The sequence below is a fragment of the Pungitius pungitius genome, chromosome 4, assembly GCF_949316345.1.
Source record: "Pungitius pungitius chromosome 4, fPunPun2.1, whole genome shotgun sequence".
NCBI classification, from domain to species: Eukaryota; Metazoa; Chordata; class Actinopteri; order Perciformes; family Gasterosteidae; genus Pungitius; species Pungitius pungitius.
Window position 1 is genome coordinate 4,053,713 of NC_084903.1, and position 27,316 is coordinate 4,081,028.

General features: G+C 47.5%; 1 protein-coding gene across 1 annotated transcript in view; it reads right to left on the minus strand.

The window, feature by feature from the left end:
- The window catches only part of znf536 (zinc finger protein 536), a 168,302-nt gene that overhangs the window by 137,732 nt on the left and 3,254 nt on the right, over positions 1 to 27,316 (minus strand). The window contains exon 2 of the mRNA XM_037453627.2: positions 10,491 to 10,601. The gene's annotated coding sequence lies outside the window, so the exon portion shown is untranslated. The remainder of the gene's footprint in view (positions 1 to 10,490; positions 10,602 to 27,316) is intronic.

Sequence of the window (27,316 nt, forward strand, 5' to 3'; positions counted from 1 at the left end):
TGTCCAACCAACAAACCAAAGATATTGAAATCAAAACAATGGAGAAGAGTTTTCCTTTAAAAGTCTCTTGAGGGCAATGAATCAACGATCTCTCTTTGTAGACCTTTGGATTAACAGTGACATGTTTTGGTGGATGTCCTCCAATCACACAGCTTCTTCAATATGCTGCATCAGAATCCGTTTTCCGGGGGAATGAGGCTTGATCGCGGGGTACAGGAGGTCAGGACCTTGGTAGGTGCAATGATAAAGCCTTGACATAAGGCAGAGAGCAGGGAGGCACACCATGACCGAGTGCAGCCCAAGGCACCACCCGATCGCACCTAATTCTCCCCCTCGCCGCGTCTCTCCTCCCCACTGTTGACCTACCAGAGACCTACCAGGCGTGGCGGCCTTCCTCCATGTTCGGAGCGGCTTCAGGGCACGGCTAAAGGTCATCGCTCCTGGAAGCCGCGCAGATATTAGCCGCTGTGTTTACACTTCTCATTTTAAAACTACAAATCAGATGAAACACACTACAAGTGTTTTTTCCGAGGAGCAGCCCATGAAATCAGAGCGAGCTTGTAAAGAATAGCCCATAGATAAATGTAGGGATTTTCACCTCATTCATCTCTTTTTACCATTGCCAAACTTGCATTTTATTATTTAACATTTAATGGACATCTGTATATCAGTGACACAAATGCAAATCTGGTGCTGATGACAGAGCCATCAGCGGACTAACACGCGTAATAGTCGGGTCAACGTCTCTGATTCACTACGAGAGTCAAGAGATGACGCAGTCCGACGCCAAAAAAGACACCTCTCACACATGCTAATTTGAATCCGTCTCTCGAGATATGTTTTCACATTTGGTGGGAAACGCGTCAGAAATGTAAAGGTTGGGGAAGCTCTCCGCTGAATATGGAACAAATCACGGGTGAGGAATGGCTCCATGTGTGATGGGCACCTCGTCTATGTTGTCCTGATCGTTATTGTCACCGTCAGCATCACCATCATCATCAACGGCGTCATCTGTAATCATCGAGCCCCTCATGAGCCCCTTCATTTTTTTTTTGACAGCGTATGCGACACGGGCCGTCGGTGGAGGGTGATGAAGCGGCGTTGGGGAACATGTCTGCGGCAGTTCAGTGGAGCTCTGGTGCGTGCAGAACCTCAGCCCTGTTTAATCCCGTTTTTTGGTGGGAGCGGAACGTGTTCAAACCAAAACGCCTTGAAAGGCCCGATGACACCAAACGGCCACAGCTTGAGTATTCGGTGTCACGAGGTCTTTAGACCACACCGCGTAGCTCTTAAGGTACCTAAACATGCCAAAGGTCTCACTCGCACCTCGTCATTAAACGGTCCTTGGCTGCTACAGTGTCACCTGGTTTAAAGCAGACATATTGTATCCGCTCATTAAATGCAAACAGTCTAAGTTTAAAGGACTTGGTTTGTAAAATTAAATTTTTTATAGTAAGTCATTTGGCTTCTGCTGTTACATTACTGGTGTTGGTGAAGTAAAAAGTCACGTGACAAAACTAAGGACAAATACGTCCAAACTTAATTCTAATGACCTTAAATGGTCAATTTAAATTAGAATGTTCTTCCCTGGTAAAACTCCATTGAATGTTAAATAAAAGGTCATTAAATATAACCCTGTCCAATAATTCTCTCTCTGGCAAAAGTGTTTGTTGTCAGGTAAGCGATAACACTGCAACGCCGATGAAAGAGCAGTAACGGGTCAGGATAGAGATTAAATAATGCATCCAGTGTGAAGACCCGTTTGGTGCATTTAGTCCAAAATGAAAGATTTTGTTTTAAAAGGCATAGAAAATCTACCATGTGCTTTGGGATTTCTTTTTGTTTGTTACGGGAGCATTTAGGGGTGAGGAAATCCTTTCCGACTGGTACAATCTACTTCAGACTGACACTAGCCAGATGCGTCTCTATCTCGCCTACCGCTCCCCCCCCGCGGCCCGCCTATCGCCTTTGGGGTTTCGGCGCTCTAAAGAGTCATGTCAAAGATCTCGACAACGTGTGACGTCTCCCTCACCACTGCTGTCATGTTCCCCTCCGCTTCTCCCTTCCACCCCCCTCCCCCCCACCTCTCTTATTCTTCCTCTCTCTTGAGCAGGAGACTTCCTCCCTGAGCGTTTTTTAAGTTGTCATTTTTTAAACACACATATCAAAGCCAGGAGTAAAGGGAGTGTGCGGGGGAGGGGGGGTGGGGGGGTACCAGTGGGCCAGAGGTTTCTTATGCCTTTCTACTTGAGTACAATGACGCTTTGGAAAGGAAAGAGAGTGCGAAAGAGGAGCGAAAAGACATTTGCAAAGATCTTTTCGCAATCCACATCCTTTCTCCTGATGACTGGCAATACATCATTTGTATTGATGCAATATTAAATTTCAATATCGCATGTCAAAAGGTACAAAATGATAGATCATAGCTTGACTAAATGAATTATTAAAGGCCTGCCCCGGCTGCGCTATCGGCTTCTCTTACAATCAGCTGTGTCAGAAGAGTGCAGTTGGTGATACTGGCAGCATTTCAAAGCTTTGTCGTTTTCTTTCTTTTTTTTCCAGCCGCATCCCAGCATTCTTAATCTAGCTTTCCGTCACTTATTAATGTTCCCAAGGAACTTGAAAAAAACCCACAGATCTCTCCCTCCCAATAATCAGAGGCTTAACTTACGTTCTTTTATTTCTCAAATAAAAAATAAAAAGAAATAAATGAATGAAGTCAAAATTAAATATTGAATATTGAACAGAAGATAAGGATAAGGAAATATGTTAAGCTTTGTTAAGATATGTGAGGAGCAGAGAGGAAGGGAGGCGGTAGGATCCATGTGCTCTTATATGTTATGTACCGGACCCCCCCAGGTAAAAGGTTGCCTCTCTGACGCCCCCTCCATATGTGGTTTAGACAAGAGAGCCAGAGGACAGGTAAGTACAAATGTTAAATCCAGGCATTTTAAGGCTCATATGTTTGTAAAATCCATCTGAAGCTCAAGAGATTTGTCCGATAAGAAACATCGAAGGGACACAATTAGAAAGAGTCCATGCGCCAGAACTGTCAAGGTGGAGAAATCAGCCGTTTTTGGTGTTTCACTTACAACATGGTTAATGATATTGTATTTATTCAGTGTTATCTTCGGCCCCGCGGACAACCGGCAGTAAGAAACAGCCCTTAAGCACTGCTTTGGGAGATTCATGGAGACATTTAAGAGCATTTGTACAAACACTCTCTTCTGCGATCAGTCTTATTCAGAGGACGGAGCCCCGGTCTCTATTGAAAGCAAATCCTAAGAGTTATTAAAAATGACTATCACAAAGGGATGGTAGGAAACGGCTTTTTAGCGTTTAGCTCGTTCCAGAACAACCAACTGTTGTCCCAGTGATTTGGGGATCTCGTAGAGGTATGTCTGCACCACGGTTTGCTCAATAATGAGGATCACTTTTAGCTTGGTTTCTCACAATCGAATCAACGGGACATGGCGGTTTACAAACGCAGTGTACCAGCCGCTACGCAGCCATCGAGATGCTTTGGGCTCCCTTTTGGGGGATCCGTCACCACGCTGCAGCCTGTGATGAGTCTACGGATATACACCCTGTATAGCACACTGAGTTCAGCACATAAAGCAGGACATGGGTGGAGGTGAAAGCAGTGGTGCTGGGGGACCACCCTCTAGCACCCTCAGTGCCCGCATCAACAGAGAAAACACTGATCCGGAGGGGAGTCAGGGCAGATCTTAAGATAGTTCCATTAGTTTGGCTGAATTAGGTGGCTTTCTTGTTTTCGCATGTGGACAGGTCTTGTGCAAGATCTTTGATTTCGACGTGTTCATTTCTCATCCACGTCTCACCCACCAAAGCAGGAAAAGTGCCTTTCAATTTTTCAGTTTTTCTCATAAAAGCTGCATAGTTCACACTATAAGTAGGCAGTTTGTAGAAACATCAGCCATTTGAAGCCCAACATTTTCGAGTAAGAACGTCACTGTGCACATTCCATTCAAAGGACTCAAAGGTCACACAGATCCGAGTGCATTTCATCTGAGGGCTACGATCATAAGGGCTAAAATTGAGGATTGGCTGAAGTAGTAGTTTGCAAGCGAAGCAGAAGGGCCGAGCTCTATGCTTATTCCTGCGCGCTCGTGGCCCAGCACGGCTGTTAATTCTCCCGTGCATGTGTGATGTCCTGAATCCCTAACCCCCCCTGAGGTTTTAATTGCAGGGTCCAGATTGCCGGGGATGGTTAGGGCCTGGCGACCCCCATGAGAAGTCACAGCCCTCCATTTAGCTTCCAGATCCCATGCATACGAACACAGTACCCCCCCCCCGTGTTAGCGTGCTAGCACTGGCTGGCAAAAATTCAATTTTCATCCCCCTTTTGTATCCAAGCCTGCTGTCTTGCCCTAACGATGCTCTCTCGTTCTCTCCCTCCACCTCCCTCCCCCACGGTCCCCCCCCCCCCCCCAACGCTCCCCTTCTTTTGCCTTCTCCCTTCAACAACAGAACACAGTGGAGTCGTTAGGACCCTCTCTTCATTACTTCAAAAAACCAATCATTAGACACCAGAGTATATACGTAATTAGAAAATCACTTCCTTTGCAATCCCGGCTAAGTAGTTTACATACTGTAATTACAGGGACAAAATCAATTTTTAATCATTTCACTGATTGGGCTCATCAGCTCAGTAGGAACATTGTATCCTGCTTGTTGTGCGAAAGCAACATCTGGGCTAAAACAATTACCCTTTTGTGTTCCAGAGCGGCTCTGAAAATGCCTCGCTGTCACTTCCCCCTGTCGCGGACGCTCTCGTTCTGTCTCTATCCTTCTCCAGACGCCTCCTTTTTTTCCCGTCTTTCTCCCGCTCCTTCTCTCTTCTTTTTTTTCCCTCCCCTTCCTCTCTCGCTCGTTCTTTCTCTCTCTCTCTCTCTCTCTCTCTCTCTCTCTCTCTTCCTCTTTCACTCCCTGCCCTTGACTTGGACATGGAGGATCACATTTAAAGCTTTATAAATCAATACGCTATAATAAGCTGCTCTCGACAGAGAGGAAGAGAAAGGAGGGAGAAGGAAAGCTAAAACAACATATTGCTTTTTTAACACCCCTTGTGTTTTTTTTGTTGTGGTGTTTGTTTTTCATACCCCTGTTGTTAGCGTCGTTTCTGCACATTGTTGCCTTTTGGGAAACAGATTGTGTTTGGCCCCGCAGAACTAGCACTGTACGTGCATGCTTTCTGTGCACGGCGTGAAGAAGGGGTGGGGATGACGAGCACGTGAAGGTACAAGTGAAGACAAAGTGAGCGTCTGTGTTTCACCCTTTACTGGCTAATAAAATACTTTGTATTCTTGCCGGAGAGAGACTTGATCGATCTGCATTAGTCTGAACTCTCTCTCCTCACTTTGAAAACTCAGGAAATCAGATTTCAGAGGGGGGGGGGGGGGGGGGGCAGAAGAAGAAGAAAAAAAAAATCGGTTAATGCATTGATCACTCGCGTTGTATGTAAATCACATTTGACTCTATTTTTTTGCTGATCAATAGCATTAATTAACGGCTTCGTTTTAACGGCAGCCCCCCCCCAATCCCGTTAGACACCAGAAATCATCTCCCCCCCCCCACCCCTCGTCCCTCAGCAGCCGTGGAAATGAACGGCGCGTGGCAGGGGCCATAAATCAGGAAATCCAATTCGACCATGAGCTGGAGCACGAGCGGTAGATGGCCTCTTATTGGGACCAGTGGAGCTGACTCATGACACTCCCAGAACACACTGCCGCTCATGAGCCCCAACCTTTATAAACTAAACATGTTGAGCCAGGGTGGGGGGGACAGATCGGACAGTTGGCCAGGTGGGTAATGATGTGATGAAATACATGTTTCTAGTTGCCACATGGTATTCCTGCTGCTTTGGTTCTGACGGATCATTTCAACGTGTTCATAGAAGCCTCCGGAAGAGCAACACTCTATTATTAGTATAAGGGAAAAAATGAATGATAAGAATTTCCTACTGGTCGTCAAAGTTTTTTTATTTTCTTACTTGATCTGATAATTAGCCCCCAACAAATAGCCATGTATGTCACGGGGGGGGGGGGGGGGGGGTCTGTGCTAGCCAAACGCTGCTGCTTCCATGGATGCCAGTGTGGGGGGATTAATAATGGACGCTTTCTAAAATTATTATTATTCCCAAAATGCTCTTTTGTGATTTGCTTTGAAGTGCGCGTGTGTGTGAGTTGGGCGGGTGGGGGGTTGTTAGTGGGGGTAGTTGGGGAAGGGGTTTTGAGTGTGTGTGGGGGGGGGGACTTGCTTGCTCATTTGGAGAGAGCTTTTCCAATTATACAATTAGTCAGGAATGTAGGCCAGCGGCCTCGGTGCTCCTCCTGCTCCCCGACCCCGGTGCGAAGTGCCCCCGCCTCGCTTCGTGTGCAAGAAGAAACACCTGACCAGGAACACACATGCAAAGAAAGGAAAAGCCCGATTCAACTGGATCGAAGTCGTACCGGGTGGCATGGGTGCGTCCCACCCGAGAGGGCGCCATGGGTTGCGTGTGAGTGGCCACGCCACAGCGCCGCCGGGATAGCGGACAGAAAGTCACGTCCAATGTTGTCTGTTGCGTTGAATGGCTTTTTTTTTTGTAAAGCCACCAGCGACTCCCAGCATGCCCTGGGAAACCCCTCCGTGCTGGGGAGAGGAGCGGGTTGGTGGGATAGTCGCTCACACACAACGCTAACTACTTTGGATTTGTTTTCTTCTCTGGGACGGAGCGATGGGGGTAACTTGACTCACGATGAAGGACACATTGTTTCATAACGTGGTCCCTTTGTGAATGTCCCCTCACCCTCACACGCCTGCTTTAGAGCGTGCCACGCCGGGTTTAATATGAAGCAACAACAACAGCCAAGTGCCATCTGTTGGCACGCAGATTTTCTCTAATCTCTTTTTACTGATTACAACAATGACTACACAAACCTCTTAAATAATTATCCCGCAATGTAAAAAAAAAAAAAAAAATGGAAAAAAGAAAAAAATAATAATTATAATCATTAACTCCCACCAAGTCTGCCACTCCTCCAGCAAATGAAGGCTGTCAGAGATGGAGGGAGATAAAGACAGGGAGACGAGACTGAGAGGGAGTCGGTCTTCTGCTGTGATGCCAATCACGTCGTATTTATACCAGCAGGGCAGCGCGCCGCACAGCACCGACAATCTCAACCCAACAACATTGAAGTGGGAAAATTGACCCCTCTCCTCTCACCACCCCTGCACCTTCTGTGGTTTCTTTTCCAGTCTCCTTGAGGAGTGAAAATCATCCGCGCAGGTTACATCCGGCGGTTTGTCTGACAGCAGGTTCAATGCGAGGGTTTCGGTGTAAACCACGAAGAATTAAAAGGGGAGTAAAAAGGCCTCCATCTTGACCCCATTGTGCCTCAAATCTTAAGAAATGCCTTTTATGGACAGCCAATGTCACATATTATTCTTCAAACTGCATTGGAGACAGAGGAAAGGCTGTAATTGGAGAATTGGATCTACAGGGTGCTGTGAAGCAAAGTACAAGCACTTTTTTTCTTGCTTTTTCTGGGGACTACGTCAGCAACAGAGTCCCTGATTTACTATTCAACGTTCTAAAATGGTTGCAGCACTCAGTTCATTCAATCATATCTTAGAGTGCGTAGAAGTCCTCCTCGGCTCACTCATTTATTTGTGGATGGGCCCCGTTGTTATTGTTCATAGAAACTATGGAAATACTAATAATTTTTGGAAAGCAGAGGACAACGCTCTTGTAGTGGCGGTCACCTGTCAATCACAGTAAGCCCGCCTCAGAGCATTATCTGGTGGCAATCGGGTTGGCAATTAAATTCTGTCCATAGTGACCAAATCTTATTTCATTTGGATGGGGTTTCCAAGTGCAAGATTTTATCCTATTAAAATGCACTTCCAGATGCAAGTATTTGTTTTTCTTCCTTTCTAATGTATCGGCTGACGATGAAGTAGCAATAATTATATTAGATACATACACATAATATAGCAGTGTTGTGAACTTACCTAATTACCGTTTTCAGAAAATGCATCGTATTTTCATATGTATAATCGTATTATATGTTACTTACTATTTATGATATAGTAACTACTGACTGTGCCTGTGAATATTTACCTCTCTCTAAATATGGTGGCGTAAAAGTACAATGGACACACTTCCAGTAGAAGAATCTAACACTTTTAATAAACAGTAAATGTACTTAATTGCTTCATATTCATTTTCCTTAGAGGCAACTGCTGTTACCCGTTTCACCAACAGCAGGACTGATATTTCAAGGTTTTATACGCATGTGTGTGTGTGTGTGTGTGTGTGTGCTGGTCTTTTTATGAATCTCCTTCCTGATAAGTAATCCGTGTATGTGTGTGTGCGTGTGCGTGCGTGCGCGTAGGCAACTTTGTGTGTCGAGTGCTTTGTGTGAGAAATGGTGTGAGAATACGTTAAGGGGAGCATGTGTTAGCTCTCCTTCCAATACGAGGGAAATCTGTGGCGCATACCTCCGACGTGACACCAGCCAAACGACATGACTCACCCCCGCGCTATATTTGATTACTAAAACTACAGCCGGCAAAACGTGTTTCAAAACAGCAGATCATTACCGAGGCCAGACTCGACTGAGGGTGTACAGCATCGCATCATCGCTGTTATTAAGGTACCAAGACAAAATATATGCGTGGAGCATCTGATGTGATCAAAAAAAATCATATCCAATGTTTCATTTGCGGTTAAATATGTCTTCAATTTTCTCTTCTAGTGAGGCATATGTGATGGCGGGGCGATGATTCAGATTCAGCTCGGCTTCGCCTGAAGAGGACAGCTGCCACATATGTTTAGTTCCTGCTGCTCCCAATCTTGTAATAAGTGTTATAAAATGAATTTCCCAGCTCCAAGAGAAACAGGTTTGCCATTGATTAGCACTTTACAAGCGATCCATTTTCAACAAACCGGCCTGACCCCCGCGCGCCTCGTTTCCCAGGAAGCCCGCCCCCCCCAGGACGGCGGGCTATTATGAATTAAAAGAACGTGGAGGAGCGTGGAGACGAAGACCTGTATGCGTTGGATGGGGGGGGGGGAGCGAAGACGAAGGTTTGAGGCTTAACCCTTTCTCAACCGAGTCTCCCTCGCCCCCAAAGGACCTCACCTGTCCCTCCACTCACACTTGCCGTTTGGTCTCCCCAGTGCGCCCGCCGTAAGGGGCCCCCGAGGTGGGCGGGGCCACGCTCCGGGGGGGTAATGGCTCGCACCTGTTAACCGCGTCACCTCCGTCGGCTAATTGTCTCCTCGAGCGCCATGGAGTGACAGGTGGTGTGTGCACATTTCTATTGGTCTAGAAACCGATTTGATACGGCGACACTTGGAAGAAATGATGGAGCTGATCATGTCATTGAGGAGACTCTCCCAGTTAATCTTAAGAACATCTTAATATCGTCACCTCATTAGTTGTGCATCTGGACGGCCAGTATTGTAAAATAAAGTCGGCCACATCTGCTATTTCAATATGTCGGATCCGTTTGATCAACATTTCGTATCTTCTGTTGCTCATTTTCATGTTGCGGTTGCAGCAGGTTTGTTTGCACTAATTTGGCTCCGACCACAATTCGTAGCGTTGCCCTTTCATCTGGCAAAAAGCGATTGTTTGATTACATTTTATTTTTTTTCTCAACGACTGTAGGTTTTTGATGGGCAGATTTAAAATGCGGACAGGACACTGGAATATCAGAAGCGTGAATGCGAGTTGTCAGTTAGGGACATCTCCGACGTAGCCGGCGGGTTTATTGTGCTACCAGACGTGGCGTATGAGAAAGGGACGCCACAATAACTGTAAATGTTATAAGTAGTCAATTCCATGGCCTGGGAAACCTAATTCAATTCAATGGTGAAAACCCGAACAATAAATCCCACATAATTCAACCAACAAACCCGAGTTACAGTGAGAATACTGATTCATGGTAGTTCATTGTCAATCCACCATTATCTGAGCGTGGGTTGTAAAACATGGTAATACCAGTACCTCTGTATCTAAAGCAGTGGTTCTCAACTGGTCTGGCTCCGGGACCCACCATCACCCCTTAATGACAAGCCGCGACCCAAATCGATCTGTCAACGGGGGGGTGCTAGGGATGTCGGGTCGAGGAAAAAAGAGAAAAAGTCCCTTCAAAATAAAATCACTTTTTTTTTTTTTTTTTTTTTTTTCCATGCAACGGCCCACCAGTTGAGAACCACTGATACCACCAAGGTACCGACGCTATTGAAGACAAACAAGTGTCCAACAGGGTTCAAGACAATCATCAGTTATTGTGACAACCCTTTTTTTAACGACGTCTATTTCTCTCCGAATGACTAACTTTATCATTTGGACGTACCCCAGAGCGCCGAGAGACGTTAGACGTCCCGGCGGGGGGGGGGCGTGGCGCTAAGTGAAGGTTTAATAAGAGGACAAAGAAAGACGTGTGACGGACACCTTTAATATCCTCCCCTTTACCTGGGATCAACCCGCTGCGATGGCGCCTGCGTGACTGCCGCCGCTCCGATGGATGCCGGATGCCCGGGAAGAGCGCCGACAGCTCGCCGGAAGGCGGGGACGACAAGTGGCCTGTAAACAGAGCACAAACCCAACGGGAGATTCACATCGACCCACTAAGACATGCGATGGATCAAAAAAGACTCATTTGAGTCATCCAACAAATCACATTAGCTGTTTCTTGACTCTATATTTTTTACTTTTGAATGTCGTCATCACTTTCTCATTTCGACATTAAAATATCAAGCTTCCAGACAAAAAAAAAAGAATGTCCAAAATGTACCATTTGTTAGTTCAAAAACAAGAGGTGCTTTGTTCTTAGGAAGGAGAAAAGTGCGAGAGGAGCAGAGGAGCTTATCTGATGCAGCCTGGCAGCCGTCGGCGCTTAACCCCAGAAAAATAATCAAGCCCACTCAAAGTATGTGAAGTGAAAGACTGACACTTGCTTTAAAGTAGCGCGTAGCCTTGTGATTCATGGGCATGTTTGTAAAGGCTAAACGAAGTAGAATGCTTCGTTAGGGTTTCAAACACTGGTCAATGCTCAAATGTTGCGTGTTTATTTTCACTTAGTATTTGTTTTAAGAGTTAATGCTAGATTTACATATTTGAACATAATATCCAAGTTTCAGCTGTGCATCCTTTTACGTTTCATGGATATATTTTAAGGGGTTTTTCTCTAAAAATGTAATTCTTCCCAGATTGTGAGGCAGAAATCTTCTCTCCAGTATCCCCCACATCAAACTTTACAGTTTCATCCTCTCTGTGTTCTGAGGGTTATTACACAGGGCTTTGTTCGGGTATCACTCCGAGCCTGATGTATACAACGTCATAAAGCATTTTAGTTTATTTTTGGCTGTCGAGAAACTTAACAAAATATGACGTTCATCCAGTGATTTTAGTTTTAAAAATGTATGCGAAGTAGCACACATTTAGGAAAATACGGAAGCATCTTTTTAGACATTTTCACAAAAACAATGACGCAAAAATATTTGTCGTAATGCAATTGATCAGCTTGAAAAGGTAAGTAGCAGAATTATTTGTTACCCTGCTGTGTCTCCACTGAATAAGGAAAACCTCAAGATGCTAATTGATCCATTTCCACGCAACTGACTAAACTCCTGATTTACATTCAAATTTCTTTGTGACATTTCAAACGTTTGCTTGAATCTGCTGCAGTTTGCTCAGATGCTAATATGCGAGTCCCTGCTTTTTGTATATTTACCTTCAATCTTTGAAGCAGCGAGCGCTCCCTCCTGCTCTAAAGATCACCTGTCAGTCAGGGGGGGGGGGAGCGCCGCCACCTTATTCCATTGGTTTCCGCAGGTGGCGCTCTTTTTTTCCACTGATTGGTTAAATGCCGCACGCTATTACTGGAAAGGTCTGACTGGGAAGGGAAGTAACGCGTCCAACAGATTCCCATGGCTACTCATGATGTGGGGAGGCAGCCAGGCGTGGAGGAGCTGGCTCACTTCTACAACAAAGGGGGGGGGGCACACAGATGTGGAGGGTCTGCAGGAGGGCCACCCCGATCTACCCCAACACCGCTGTTTGAACGCAGCATGGAGACACACACACACACACACACACACAAAGACACGACATTGCCTTAAGTCACAATCTAAATTGGCTCCCAAGGGCATAGCGGCTACCTTGTTCACCAAAGGCAATGTGTATGTTTTCGGAGTGCTTAGCATATGCTGCTGTAACCTGAGATCTCTCCTTCCCTCTCTCTCTCTCTCTCTCTCTCTCTCTCCCTCCCTCTGTCTCCCGTGCACGCACGATGCACATGTACACAAACACACAACGTGGCTAGAAGTTGCTGTGTTTCCTCCCTTTCCCATTGGGCCCTTAATTAAATTCAGAATAGTTCACGTCTACCTATCAAGCCGCCCACCAGACACACACCTCGACAGGGACGTGAATAAAGTCAGGCTGGTGGTGCGCTAGTGTGTATGTGTCTGAATGTGTTGTGGTGGTGGGTCGGGGGGGGGGGTTCTTCTCAGATCAAGTCGTCTGCTTTCATACAGCTGTGTGATATAGTCGATGCATGGAAGGTAAACATGCTGATGTTCACAGTCAAAAACAATAATCTCTCAATTTGATTCCCCCCCTTTTCTTTTCTTCTGTTTTTTGGAACACATTGAGGACTATTTTGCAGTGGAATGAAACACTGTGGATTACGCTCAACGTGATGGAAGGTGAACATGGAGCCAGGGTGGCAGCTTGATACCATATCAAGGAAAGAAAATAGCTACCATCCTAAGACAGTCTAACCTTTCCTGTGTTTACCTTATTAAAGAGTGTGTGAATTGGTCGGTAGTGAAATTCACATGGGTGGGTGGGGGGGGGGAACAATGTGTATAAAGCCGGCAGTGTTTAAGCAGGCGAACAGTAAAGTAATAGGCAAGAGCAGTGAAGTGTTGATTCTACAAAAGATGCAGGGAGGTGGGGGGCTTAATATAAACACACACACACACACGCATGAAGAAAAACACATACACATACATCTCCTTCCCCTCCTCAACACACCCCCACAACACGGCCGGCTGCCTGGCAGCCCAAGTTAACATTTTCTGAGAAAATATTCCTTGCCTCCAATAGTCCGATGTAATTCATTTTCCATCTCTGTTCATTAATCATTGTTAAAATTAGTGATCCATTTCTTCCACTCTGCCATCTGCACTCAGCTTCCTAACAAACATGACACCTCGCCGCATAATAAAAGCTGACAGCTACGAGGAGGCCCTTTCCAAATAGCTTTCTGCATATGTGCACCTCCACGACTTGATGCCGTTGTCAGACAAAAGTAGATTATTTCGACCGCTGGCTGGAGGGAGGGAGGGAGGGAGGGAGGGAGGGAGGGAGGGAGGGGGGGTGAGGGGGGGAGATGCGGGACATCGGCGTGCGGTTGTGGCCGCTACATGTCGAAAGGGGGAGGAAAGAAAATCACACGCAAACAAATCCCACAAGTCACAGTCACAAAACAACAGATGTGCTTAATCTTGAATGGAATGTGCCAGAATCCCGATAAGGGAAAAGTGAGGAAAATTAGGGGGGCGCAAAAATATGAGCGGTCATGAAAGCCAAGAAAGGGGAAAGAAACTTGGCGAAAGGGGGTGTGTGTGTGGGGGGGGGGGGGGGGGGGGGGGGGGAGTGTAAAAGTTCCAAGTGTCCTGTTGTCCCCTCGGAGCGTCAGCTGCAGCGCTGTTGTACTTTTCCGTTTGCTTGCAGCAGCTGTTGTTGTGATCCAGTCTATCACCTCGGCTCCACCCTCATCTAATTGGGCTAAGAGGCGGGGACGGTGTGGGACAGAAAGGGCTCGGGGGGGTCACCCGGCGCCTTTTAAAACACAACGCATTACCTCGATGGAGAGCTATCCGACCCCCCCCCCCCCACTGCAGACACCTGGTATCCTGAACGCAGTCGGATTTAGGTGCTAAAATAAGCAGCGAGCTTAATACACTGGAATGCCAGTGTATTTATTGCACATGGACTCAGTTTAATGAAGCGTAAAGCCAGGAGGCGCACTAATATCTGTGAATCTGCCTGGGTCGGGGAAGCGGAAATAACAGGTAGTCGTAGCCCACGCTACGGGGTGAGATCTTTAACACTCATTCTTTGCTTACTGACCATCCAAGGTCCTTCAGGACAGTCAGGACTGTAAAATCATCAGCAGCAGCATTTATACAATTCAACCATCAATGTATCTGGATGTTACTTTCTCACTTACTCTCATGCAGTGCTCACTGATATTACCTTCCCCTTGTCTCTAAATCCCCCCCCCCCCCCCCCCCCCACCCGCCAGCACCACCCTCAAACGTCCCTTTTCACATATGCACAACATCGCAAACACCGAAACATCCCTGTATACACACGCTCAACCTCAAAAATCCCATGCCGCTACGGTCCGTATTCTGCGCCCACGCATACACACGGTCAGGATTGCTCCCTGCCGAGGTGTGTGTGTGTGTGTGTGTGTGTGTCTGTGCCCGAGGCACAGCACATTAATCTATATAATGCCCTCAAAGAGAAGGCTTTTTCACACCGCTAACTGCCAAGGACTACGAGGGGCAGCGGCTGAGCCATGATTCAGCTGTTAGCCCAACTGGCGTCCCTGCACGCGCGCACCCCCCCACACACCCACACACACGCGCAATATGTTACAGAGAATTCACACACACACACTCACATGTACACTCTTTTCTGGCAAGAAAGACAACACAAACACCTTTGCGCGCTCCCACAAGGAAACATTTATCAGCGCCACAAGGCTGAGATCCCAACCTGCTTTTGGGTAAAAGGACCAAACTGCCATTCATTTATCAGCTCCTTTACTTATTCCACGCTCACGTAAATGTGTTGCTTTGAAGATGTTGTAAAGCTTAGGGTTTTTTTATTTTTCATATGAACAAAAGAAAGGGCAGTTTCTGTGGCTGAATCGATGTCAGCGCATAGTAGTGTTGCCCGTGTGACCCAACGGTTACATAACATTAGTGTATGAATGATCGCAGCAATGACCAATACAATTTAGAAAGCCCCTTGGAGCAACCAGCAGACACCACAGAAGAAGAGCAGTTCCCCCCCCCCCCCCCCCTGTTACCTTGCAGGATGCCTGGGATCCACCGTCCTCATATTTCAGACGGTGGAACTCCTGCCAGCGAGCCAAGTTCCCCAGTGCGGGACTTAATATTCATTTGTTGCGCGCGGGGCCAAGCGGGCGAGCGCTCGGGGCGCTGATTGGAGGGCCAGTGCTCAGAGACAGACGGCCGGCAGAGGAGCAGCTAAATCATCTTGACATTCACCAAGAAGTAGCCACACAGAAAGCCGCCGCCGCCACGAGTCCTCCCGTCCACTAATTTGGTTCTACTTAACCCCTAAACGCGCCGCTCGCACACACACGCACACACACACACACGCCCGCGCGCACACCCTCAGGAGGACGCGGAGGCACACGGAGGCACGATAGCGTGCGCGCGCTTTGCCTCGCAGTGACACATTTAATTCCAGGTTCTGGGCACATCTGAATTACAGCATGCTGATGAGGGAGAGAGGGCCAGGCCCCTCCGGACTGATTAGCATCATTTAAGAAAGCCTTCCTTTTTCCCTCCCCCCCCCCCACCCACCCACCCTGCTCGCTTCAGTGACCTCTCTCTCCCTCTATTGCTCTGTGCCACCCGCCGGGGGCGACCCACCCACCTCCCAGCCTACAGTATGGGTGGCATCCCCCCGCCAGCAAAAGTAACACGGAGCCCCCCCCCCGACACGAGAAGGGCCGTCCTCTTCCTGCTCGTATGCCTCGTATAAAAGTGCGGACAGAAGACATGGCTAATGGCGCCATGCATTTTACTTCCTGCCCGAGTAAAAGTAAATAAGACAGAGCCTGTTTTATTTGCGCACACCCCCCTCCATTCTAAGTTATATAAGCCTTGCACATGGCTTAAAATTTTGTAAAGCTTTTCTCAAAATCCTACTTATGGTTGCCATTCTGTGCCAAAAAGTTCATCTGGCCTGTAAATTTAAGCATGGATTACAAATATTCAAATCATGAGCTTACTGTTCAAATAAACATTTCCAACAGGGAGGGGGAAAAGTTGCAAGGCATACACTTTCAGCATAATTCCTCCTCTGGCACCTCCCCTCCCCTCGCTCCTAATAAAACAACCACAAAAAAAAGAAAGAAAAGAAAAGGCAAAGGAAGGGAAAGGGGCGGGAATTGGAAGGGGGGTGGGGGGACCCAGAAATTCAAAAAGAAAAGACCGAGTTAAAAGTTTCTTAATTCACCGTGCGGCTGCGTAAACAATGTTGATGAAATATGTAATGAATGTAATTGTAACCACCTATGCAATTACAAAGAGCCGGGTGGGCTCAGTTGTGGCCCCGGAGCAACCTGCCATAGGACAATAGGGCACCTTATTACAGTTTTAAAAAGGGGGAGGGGGGGCGGAGGAATAAAGGGGGAGGCTTAAGCTGGTCAGCTGCTCACCACATGGTAGAAATAATAAGGACTGAAGTCACAATCATTTCAGCTTTGGTTTAGCTTCGCTGATCACTGCACTTCATAACTGGCTAATACAAATACCCGAGAACACACAGCACATAGTGCTCATCCCATGTTCATGTGTGTTCATTGAAGGACTAGGGACAACGGGTGAGATGACGCAGCACCGCATTGTTCAAGTGCTCCATTACAAGTAACACAGCTTCAAAGTGTCACTTGAGTGAAAGTGCCGTCGAAGCCCGAGGTTAGCGCCGCCTTTAGCTTCTGCGCTAACGCGTTCCCCCAGTGGAGCATCTCACAGGTGCGCGAGTACAAGAGGGATTCAAATGAGATTCTTCATATTTGACCTGACCACTAAAGCGGTGCGGTGGGCTTAAAGTGAAGCTCCACAACGCCTCCACGTCATTAAAAAAAATACAGATTGATTGACATCATGATTTTCGAGGTAGAAATTGTTTGGTTCCAGCTCACAGCAGTAGCAAAAAACAAGCAGGTGTACAATAGGAACAGTATTTTGTCTTTCCATTGACACCTTCCATTGGTCGCTACAGAGGAAGCTTCGACGTCATGTTATTCTGCCACGTGGATCATGTTTTCATGCAAAATCCTAATTTCGTTGATAACCTGTGAAAACCACGTCAAACAGGAAGCTCTTTGCGCTTTGTGTGTCTCTCTGCCCAATAATCGATTGGCTTTTTGACTTACAAAGTAAGAGAAATCTCTCTGCTGTCGAAAGCTCTTGAGTAAACGTGACATGGTGAAATATTTCCTTTCTGTGATGTTCGAGTCTAAAGTGCCATGGAACGAAGCAACAGAAAGCTCTCATCTGTCCTGAAGTGAAATACTTGACCCCCTGTGTTACCTTCTTCTCTTTGAGTAGGTTCTGTAGTGCCACCAACAACAATAGTCCCATTATAATGTTATATTATGGCGTGGCCCCCATAGAGACAGCGTGCTGCCCAAGCTGAGTGGCACCTGGGTAAAGACGAGTCGGCATGTGGGTCAGGGTGTCGGCCCGGTCCCTCTGACAGCCGGGGACCGAAATAGCCTCTCCTCCCGCTACCCGCCCCTGCCCCGGCATTAAAGTCTTCCACATTTGCAAAATTGCAAACAGATGCAACTCAAGTACCTGCAAATAATCTGCCAAGACCAATTTCAAAAGGGAGATTTCAGAATATGCGGGAGTCATTAGAGGGAGTATTATTTCAGCGATGAGCACAAGAGGACCAGCCGTGGATCGCCCAACCAGATGGGTTCTGCTGCCTTTTATTCAGGAAGAAAGAAGCCGACATGAACCCCCCCCCACCCTCTCCCCACCATTCCCCTCAAATGAAGATATAAAACTTGTACAAAACAATTACAGCAAAATATTGGAAGTTTCAGATGCAACCAAAGAATGTCAAATTTCCTTTTGAGTTTCTCACAACAATCTTTTCATCTTGTTCCCAGCGAGGATGCTTTCGGATAGGGGAGGGGGGGCGGGGGGGGGGGGGGGTTTCGGGATGTAAACGAGGATGCAGACACAGAGATCTGAGGATTTTTTATTGTTTTGTATCGGGTGTTAAATATGAAAAAGAATTAAAAGGTAGACGCCTTAAAAGGGGGCCCGTGGCGTATGTAAATGAAAAATGTTTCAGAGACGTAATTTGCAACTGCTGCTGTTGTTATTTTCTCCGACGGTTGTCTGAAGTTTCTTTTCTTCTCTTTTTTTTTTTTCTTCTCCTAGTCGCATCAGTGAAGTTTAAAAGCGACTCACAACAAAGCGCGCGCCAATTAAAGGGCGATTTTAACACCAAGAACTGCAGCAAACTTCATTAGAATCTCCATGGCAAAAAGCCTATCAGAACCCGTCTTTAATGAATAATATATAATCAAAACACACTACTTCTTCTTTTCTTTTATTTCACAGCATCCACCGGCCCTTATAACAGATGAAATCTTTATATCAAATGGGATTTTATTAGGTAAAACAGTTATTATTGCTAGTAGGGGAGCTGAACAACAATCCAGTGCACTTTATAAAAAAACAAAAAACAAAAAAGATCAAAATCGCCAAGCCCTTGAAACAATACACATTCAATCAAATTCTTCATAATTGTAACAGTAGGAAGCATTTTAGGCATTCCACCCACAACAAACAGGCTTTGTTCTCCTGTTATGAGAGGCAGCGAGGGGACACAATCAAGTGCGTGAGAAAGCCAGGAACGCAGGATTTCAAGCAATTCCTCCCTCTTTCTATACCCCCCCCCCCGTGCCCTTTCTCTCTCCCCTCTTTTTTTTTAGGGTCGCCCATATTATTTGCTTCCCGTCTCAGTGCGGCGGGCGAAAGAGAGAAATTTGGTAATTGAGTGGTACAGAACATGTGCCCTCCCTGCTCGCAGATGACAGATGGATTATAAAAACTTCAAAGGCGAGCATTTGGAGCACCGGGGGAGAGATGCTAGGTATTTGAACTATCATTCTTTACCCAGGAGACAATGACTGCCTGACATGGTGCATACATCAAGGAATAGTGCAATGGCACAGACATAATCCACTGCGCGCGCGCACACACACACACACACACACACACTACTCCCTCCCTTGTACTATATATTTAACATCTTGTTCTGAGCAACTTTTGCTGCGGTAACCGGCAGGGGAAGTCCTCGTATCGTCTCACCTTTCACGGCTCTCAGCGTTCGAACTGCGCTGAAATAATCAGAGTTCAGGGTTGGCTGTTATTCATACTTTATTTTTTAACTACAGCCTAGTATGAAAAAACTGTAAGCACTACTAGCGTGAGTGAAGAAGAGAATGGTGGGCGGCGACGCCTGTAATCATCTTATAAGCATGATTTATGAAAAGGGCCATCTGCTTTGCCTTACTTAAGCATGGAGGCAACCTTTAATAATATAAGGACATGGGGAGAGGAGGGGACAGTGGGGGAGGGGGGGGGTGAAAACGGAAAGGGGGAGTCGGGGTAGTGACACACACTGATAAGCCGAAAACAAGCGCTCCTCTTCTTGTTCTTCTCGTTCTGGCCTTTACTTCAGATTGGCAGCCAATCACAGTTGACCTATCCTGTCACACCATTTAACCCTGGCCCCTCCCCTTGACCCTACTGTAACAGACACACACACACTCAAAATGCAACTCACACTCACACCATCGCGCAACACTTTTTCACACAAGGACAATATTTTGTATTTTATTTTTTTGGGTAAAAAAAAAGACAAGGAAGATAATCTTTACAGGGTCTAATAGAGCGCAACAACTACGGTTTTACGTCCAGCAATGAGTTTCCCTTAGGTTTACAACTTCAGGGGGGGGGGGGCGTGCTTGGAAAAAAGAACAAAAAATTCAACATTTGACACATTTTCTAGCAGTGATTCATCTCTGGAATGATGTTTTTTTTTCCCTTTCTTTTTGCGTATTTCCTTTTTCGTCCAACAGTTCCAAATCCAACGAAATTCACAATTAAGCAAAGCATAAGAAAAGCAGTGAATGATCACATTAAAAAAATGAAACCAGGCAGCGTTTTTGGCCGGCGCTCCATAGTGTGTGTGTTAGTCTTTTCTGGGGGAAATAAAACCTGTTGAATCCCTCAATTAAATAAAGAAAGGCGAAGGCAAACCGGCTCGGTGATGTCACCAACACGCTTCACGGGAGCGTCTCAAAGCGCCGGAGCCCTCCATGATTGGCATTTGTGCCCCAGCTGCTGACCTCTGGCCTCGCTGTGACCTGGAAATGGCTCCCAGCACGACCCTAAGGAGCGGCGGCGGCGGCGGCGCAGGGAGGAGGAGGAGGTGTGTGTGTACATGGAGAGGGGCATAATAATGAGGCCATGCGGCATATGCTATTGTGTTGCACGCACACGCACACGCGCACGCACGCACGCACGCACACATCGCCACATGTGCACGGGGGACGCTCGCACACGCCCCTCCCCGTGTGGTCACCTTTTCAGTGTCCATCAGGATTGTCGGGCCTAATCCTCGTCGGATCATCTCATCAATGCCTAGGCTGTTTATGTGTAATAGATCCCATCTAACTCCCTTTCTCTCCAACCCCCAGAGCTCCCCCTGCGCCCCCCCCCACCCCCCACCGCACCTCCTCCTCCTCTCCCACTCCTCCCTCCTCCGTAGCCATTCCCACTGCTCCTCAAAAGAATAACGCCAACTTTTTCTATAAATTGCGCACTGTGTGAAGAGGCAGCAGATTTATCTTTGTATAATATGTCACACGTCGTTTCAGTGCTCCAAAAAGGAGCGATGTTCTAAATATGTCGGGAAATCATTATTTCATCACCAGCACCAGGCAGTGTATGTTCTGCAATATTTTAAATTAAAAAAAGGACTGAAAAATGTCTCAAAAATAATAATAAAAAAGTGCATCTTGGGATATGATGTGCTTTTAGAGTTTGATGAGTGCAAAAGTCAAATTGATTGAATTATGCATTACAATGACATTTGCAACATGTATTAATATTGCATATCTTTCAACGAAGCACCATGACATTGTTGTTATTATTTTTGTTGTATTTAAATGTCAACCCTACTTTCCATGCAAGTCTGTTTTAGGGCCGAAGTTTAAATGAATTCTTTAAAGGTCTTTCTGGACAACAAAGTGGTGGAAAGTGTGTACTTGTTTGTCTTTCCAACCACCCTGTCCTTTATCAGTCTCCTCCTCCTCCTCCTCCTCCTCCTCTTCGCAGCCTCGCAGCATGTGTAAGCAGAAGCGCACTTGCTCCCTTCGCCCTCATTACGAGCTAACTACACTCTTTGATTAAAAGCATGAACAGGGAAGAAGACAGAGAGCAAAAGAATCAGAAGAGAAGGAGAGAGAGAGAGAGAGAGAGAGAGAGAGGAAGAGGCAAGGATGGAAGGGGGGAGTAAAGGGGGGGGAACAGGCCGAACCTCCATAATTAAGATCACTTCACAGATTACCCCCGGCAACAAAAGCGCGGCAACCAGCCGCCCGCAGCCACAGAAATTGGATGAACAAGAGGGTGTTGAGGAGGAGACTGACCTCCGCCACTCTCTGCTGGGCCCTCCTTCTGCACACCAGCCTCGGCTGGATTAAATCCCCCTTCGGCGGGAGCCGAGGCACGCGTGGAAACACGCGCACGCACGCATACGCGCACGTGCGCGTCATGAACCAGTGCACGGCGAGGCGAGGCCACACGTCTCGGAAGCGGAGGCAAGCGCACACATCGCGGAGTGAGCACCTGCGGCCTTACATTTTTATCACAGGCCACATTTGGAGAAAATGCCAGTCGCGCTAAGTGCACACCGCCTGCGAGGAGTCCATTACTCTGCGAGCCGAGCCGGCCGCTTGACGCCGCTCTGGTGTCACTTTGAAGGAAGGCCGCGATCCAGTGTTCTCCCGAGGTTACAGGTTCTCCACTGCTCGGCATGCCCCCCCCCCTCCCCCCGATCGCAGAGGTAGCGAACGGTAACAGCGTATAGGGATGTTTGCAGTGCTTCCTCCGGGATGCACCATTCCTTTAGAAGAGCTACAAGAACTCCCCCAAATGTGCAGTTAAAGTTACCATTAGGACGTCTTTTTTCTCATTGGGGCGGTAGTTTTTACCACGTATGGACGTGATCCAAATGATATCAGATGCTGTCATCCATGGGCTTTCACACTGATGGGCCCATTACACCAACGCTCTTTACCTCCCCATTCATTTCACATGGCCCCACCTCAAGAACCCCAAAGAAAGTCTTTTCTACCACTAAGTCAATGGACACAATCTTGGTTGAGTGTGTTAGGAAGCCAACTTTTGCTAATTAACACTAAACAAATCCAAGGCTAACACAAATTGTCAGTCCTGATGGGATTTGGTCAGCAAAATGTTGACCGGATGATGCACCTTGCAAGATAATATTATAATATAACGCTAAGAGGAAGGCTGTGTGTGGCAAATTTCAAGGCAACCGTGTCCTAGAATTGTTGAAATACGTTCTTTGCAAACAGCGGCCTCCTGGGTGAAAGGCCCGTTGTTATTTGACACAAGGTGCGCAGCTCTCGGTTCCTCTGAGCCTTTTGTAATCATTTGAATTGGTTTACTTGGGAGTTGGTGCGTCACACAGATGCTGAAGGGTGGACTTGATCGCGTTGGCCGCGTGTGGTAGTAACGGACTTTGTTGGCAACACGTTTCAGAGATGTCTCCATTACAACGCTGGGCTGTGGTACTTTTAGGATCTAGAAGGATTTTTCGTTGCTGCCTTCCAAGTAGTCTTACCGCATGTTTGCTTCTTTGTCCCACTCACACTCTCAACGATATCCGAACTTCACAGGATCCTTAGCAAGCTTCTCATTACTTAAAGAAATAGCATGAAACCAAAGCTGTCCTTCAGAAAGAGCACGTCCCGGTTACCGCGACGACACACCGGAGCAGTTCAACTCATTTCAAGCCGTTCTTTCCTTAAACAAGTTTCAAAAGAAATTGGAGAAATGGCGACCGTTCAAATTGACCCCCCCCGCCGCTTTATACAAACAAGTGAGCGGACCCGACGCCACGGACGGCAGATGCCCCATGCCCCCCCCCCCCCCCCCCCCCCCTCTCTCTGTACAGATCTGACAGTCTTGTTTACCCAAGCAGCCAACGCACAAGCCCAAAACGGGCCCGGGCCGCAGCCCTTCCACTTGATCTCCCCCCCCCCCCCCCCCCCCATTGCCACGATTGGTGTGAACGACACAACAAAAGAGACAAGAATTCTGAGGGGAAGGAAACAACTGCAGCGCACCATCAAGAATAATAATAATAATAACTAAAACGACATGGATCAAAAACAGAAGCGGAGAAAGGAGGCGGGTGGGTGGGGGGGGGCTGGAAAATGAGAGACGATGATGAGGTGGGCCGTTTGAAAATAGAATGAGGAAAAAGAAAGGAAAAAAAAAAAAAAAAGGACCACGACGATTTGAGAAAATTGTCGGAAATTGCAGGAGATGGGTTTAAGGTTTTGTTTCCAGCAGGGGTGGGAGCGTATCTCATGACTTAAAAGAGGTATTAAAAGGAAAGAGTCGGGCGCCGGGGGAGTTCTCCCACCACGCAGAGAGCTTTTCTTCTTCAACTCAACCCCGGTAATAACGCAGATAAATAATAGATAAAATAGTATTTAGCTCCCACCTTGAAAAACACATTTTTTTTTTGACAGCTCTCGGCGAGCAGACGCACGACACACACAAACACACACACACACACACACACACGTGCGTGTGCGCGTGGCCCACGCGCGTGTGATGTGTATTTTACCTAATTAGACACAACACCAGGTGGGAATCAAGTGCGTGGACGGCAGAGACGAGAAGTGGAGGGATCGCATATTTTTGGGATGAGTCGTCATCGGCGACTGGCAGTTGTTGTTTGAGTTGTTGGGGGGGGGGGGGGTGCAGTCTTCGTAAAAGTGCTGAGTGAGGCAGGGCTTGTTTTGGGTTTTTTTTTATCCCACAGGAAATGGATGGGACATTGGGCCCCCTCTTTGTTGTACCTAAGCGTGTCCAACACATTCCTGATATTTAACAGAGGCCCCTTTTTCGGGTCTGAGGGGGGGAAAGATGCTCCTTTAAAAAAAAAAAAAAAGGACTTTTCTTTTTTCGAACGTTCCGTCCTCATAGAAGGGCAACACTTTTATTACCTTTCAGAGAAGAAGAAAAAAAAAAAAAAAAGAGCACAGTAGCAAGCCTTACTTTGCGCCTGGTGGCAGCTCCGCCTTGGAGATGTGGTCGCTGCTCACACAAGGCTGTGTGTTCCAACGCCCGGAACGCTCATTTGCCTTTTGGGTTCTACTTATTTACTTTTGCATAAATGCAGAGCAGTAATGTGGTATTAAGGGGGCTTCTCAGGGGAGAGTTGTGTGGGGTTTTTTTTTTTAAACGCAGCTCTTATTTTTTTTCTTTTTTTTTTAAATGCTCCCTCAGTATGCTATATTAAGGAAAGCAGATGATTAATGCAGCATAGATCTAATTTCTCTTGATTAAAAAAAATGAATTAGCGAAATAATGGCAGACATAAGATCCCCCCCCCACCACCACGCACACACACACACACACACACACCACACACACACACACACCCTCCCTCGCTCAAAGTCATCAGATACAAAATGAGCATCCAGGCTGAATGAGCAACGAATAATCACAAAATTCCCAAAAGCCAAATATAAAATGTAAAACGACTACCTTGATCGACTAAAGCCCAGTAATCTTCAGCGCCAGCCACAGCTGTACCACCACCACTGTCACTTGAAATAAAAAGCTAAACCTTTCAGGCCTTTCGATTGAGTCTTTAATTCAGCCTGATGTGACATTAAAACCCTTTGGTTGACTTCCACTGGCTGAGACAAATGTACCGGCGCTTAATAGAGGTGTGCAGACAGGCCGGCATTTGGGTGACTTTTATCAAACTCGAATTCATCACGCGGGCTCCCCCCGGATCTGTGGCAGCGGCTTGTTGAGAACGGGAGCCCACAGATACCGTTAAGTACATCATCCCTCCTCCCTGTCTCCGCTCTCTCGCTCCTTCTCTCCATTCTGCTCGCTGCGTTTCTCTCTCTCTCTTAAGTGTTTTCCTTCTCCTCGGCGCGCTCAGGCCCTGCCGTCGCACTGCCCACTGTGTGTTTATCTCTTCTGCGTCCGTGGATGGGCTTCTGGGGGCTAACGGGGATGTTTTGCAGGCTGCCCATTGATTTCTTTTAAAAAAAGGGAGGTATTTCACAATTTTAACCTGGGCAACACGCGGCTGGGTTTGAAGGCAGAAGGAGGCTCCAGTGCCGCCTCGACTGGGGGGGTACCGAAAGCAACTGCCCTTTGACCTCCAGGACGAAGGGGGAACTGTACTAATTTGATGTCTCCTCATCTATCATTCCATCATCGTTGGATCTGGTCAAAAAGAACTTGGAGAAGTTAGACAGTGCTCGCAGGGTGTGGCCACGGGAGACTAATAAGGCAACCTTTTTTTCTGCAACGCATCCAGAGTGGCAGATGGTGTAAATGGGAAGTGAGGAAGGAAGATAAATGAGAGACAAGAGTGGGGAGATGGGGATGGCGAGATGACTGTGGCAGAGAGACACAAGAAGAAGAGGAAGAAGAAGAAGCGAGAGGAAAACGCTGGAGTAGGAGTGCGATAAGGAGGCTTTTCAAGGGTCCTCTCTGCTTGCCGCCGCTGCTCAGTTCAGTGGCGTCGGAGCCTCTGAGGTACTTGAACCTCGCCCCGCCTTCCCTCCACCTCTCTGCCACCTCTCTGTAGTGCCGTGCCCTGCAGCCACCTGTAAACCGCTTTGACACATGATCCACTCCCACGGATGTGGAGTGGAAGCACGCGCAGGGAGCCGAAGCGCTTTAATGCGCCGCGGCAGCACTCGGTTTAACAGGCGGCCGTCGTCCCACCTTCCAGCGGGTGGTGTGGTGGGGGGGAATAGCTCTCTTAACACCTTGTCTACAACAAATAGTTCTTTTTTTAATTCCCTCCTCTCGCCGTCACTACAAAGCAATAGATCCCTCAGCGAGACAAGACAAATGAGCCGCCATTATCCATTGCCCTCACGTTGGCGCGAAAGTGGCACTAGGAGGATTTTTAACCTTCACCTCCCGGTGGCCGAGGGGAACCGGGGACATGTCGGAATTTAATTAAGCAATCAGACGGACGCGCCGCCACGGCCGCAAACCCACGTGGTGAGGAAGAACTTCTTGACAAATGCGCGTGTACGTGAAGAAAGTGAGTATTATTATTAGAGGTGTGAGGAGTTTGGTCATACCTGCACACACACACACACACACACACAGATGTGAGAGAGAGAAAGCTTGGAGTAAGCTCAGAGCAACCTCCCTTCCCCAGGAAAAAAAACCACTCCGATTAGGCAATGTCACCATATTTGCCTCTGAGGAATTCTCCTGAATCGTCTGCTCTGCAAAAGACGGATCGTCCCCGAGTAACAAGTAGGTGCCACGATGAGCGTCGACAGAAGAGGGGCTGCACCACACCCCCCTCCCTCAACCCCCCCCCCCCCCCTCCCCCGCACCCCCTGGGCTAGAGAATATCCCGCTATTGTAGTCTCAACCCGCGAGACCTGGCGGGGAATGTACAGCTTTCACAGTGACTTCTCATCCTATTTGTAGCACTTGCCGCTGATATGCAAGCGCCTGGGCCCGGAGCAGGTCACTCACTGCGCCCCCCCCCCCCCCCCTCACCCCTCCTCTCCCCCCAACCCTCGCTCCCTCTCTCTCTCTCTGTCGTCCTTATACTCTTAGCCCCCCCTCCCTAGCCAACACACACGCCTCCCAAAAACTCTGAAGAAATAGGTCCACGCAAATATTTGAGGGGGCATCCGTCTACGTCATATATCCCCCCCCCCCCCCCTCCACCACCACACACCCGATTGCCAAGCCACTTTTTTCCAGCGCTTCTTTTTTTTGTATATTTCTGTTCCACCAAGGCAAGTTTCATTAAAGATCCAATTATGCAGATGAGGTTCTGTAGAGGCAGTTGAATGTGCACTATATGGTGTACAGTAATCCTTCAACACAATATACGCCATCCGGGGCCACATCTACCAACGCCTCCGTCTTTTGGTGAAAACCTCTTGATCATAATTAAAGGTGCAGGGGTTCTCTCTCCAGCACCCCCCCCCCCCCCCCTCCTTTCATTTTGTGCTACGTTGGCGCCCTCGTTAGCGCGGGTCTGCAAAGTTTACAAAGGTCACACGCGAGGGGTGGAGGCTAAAGAGCTGACATGACGCGGTGACGTGTGAGGTGGGTGAACGGACGTAACCTGCCACTCACACACACTCACACACACACACA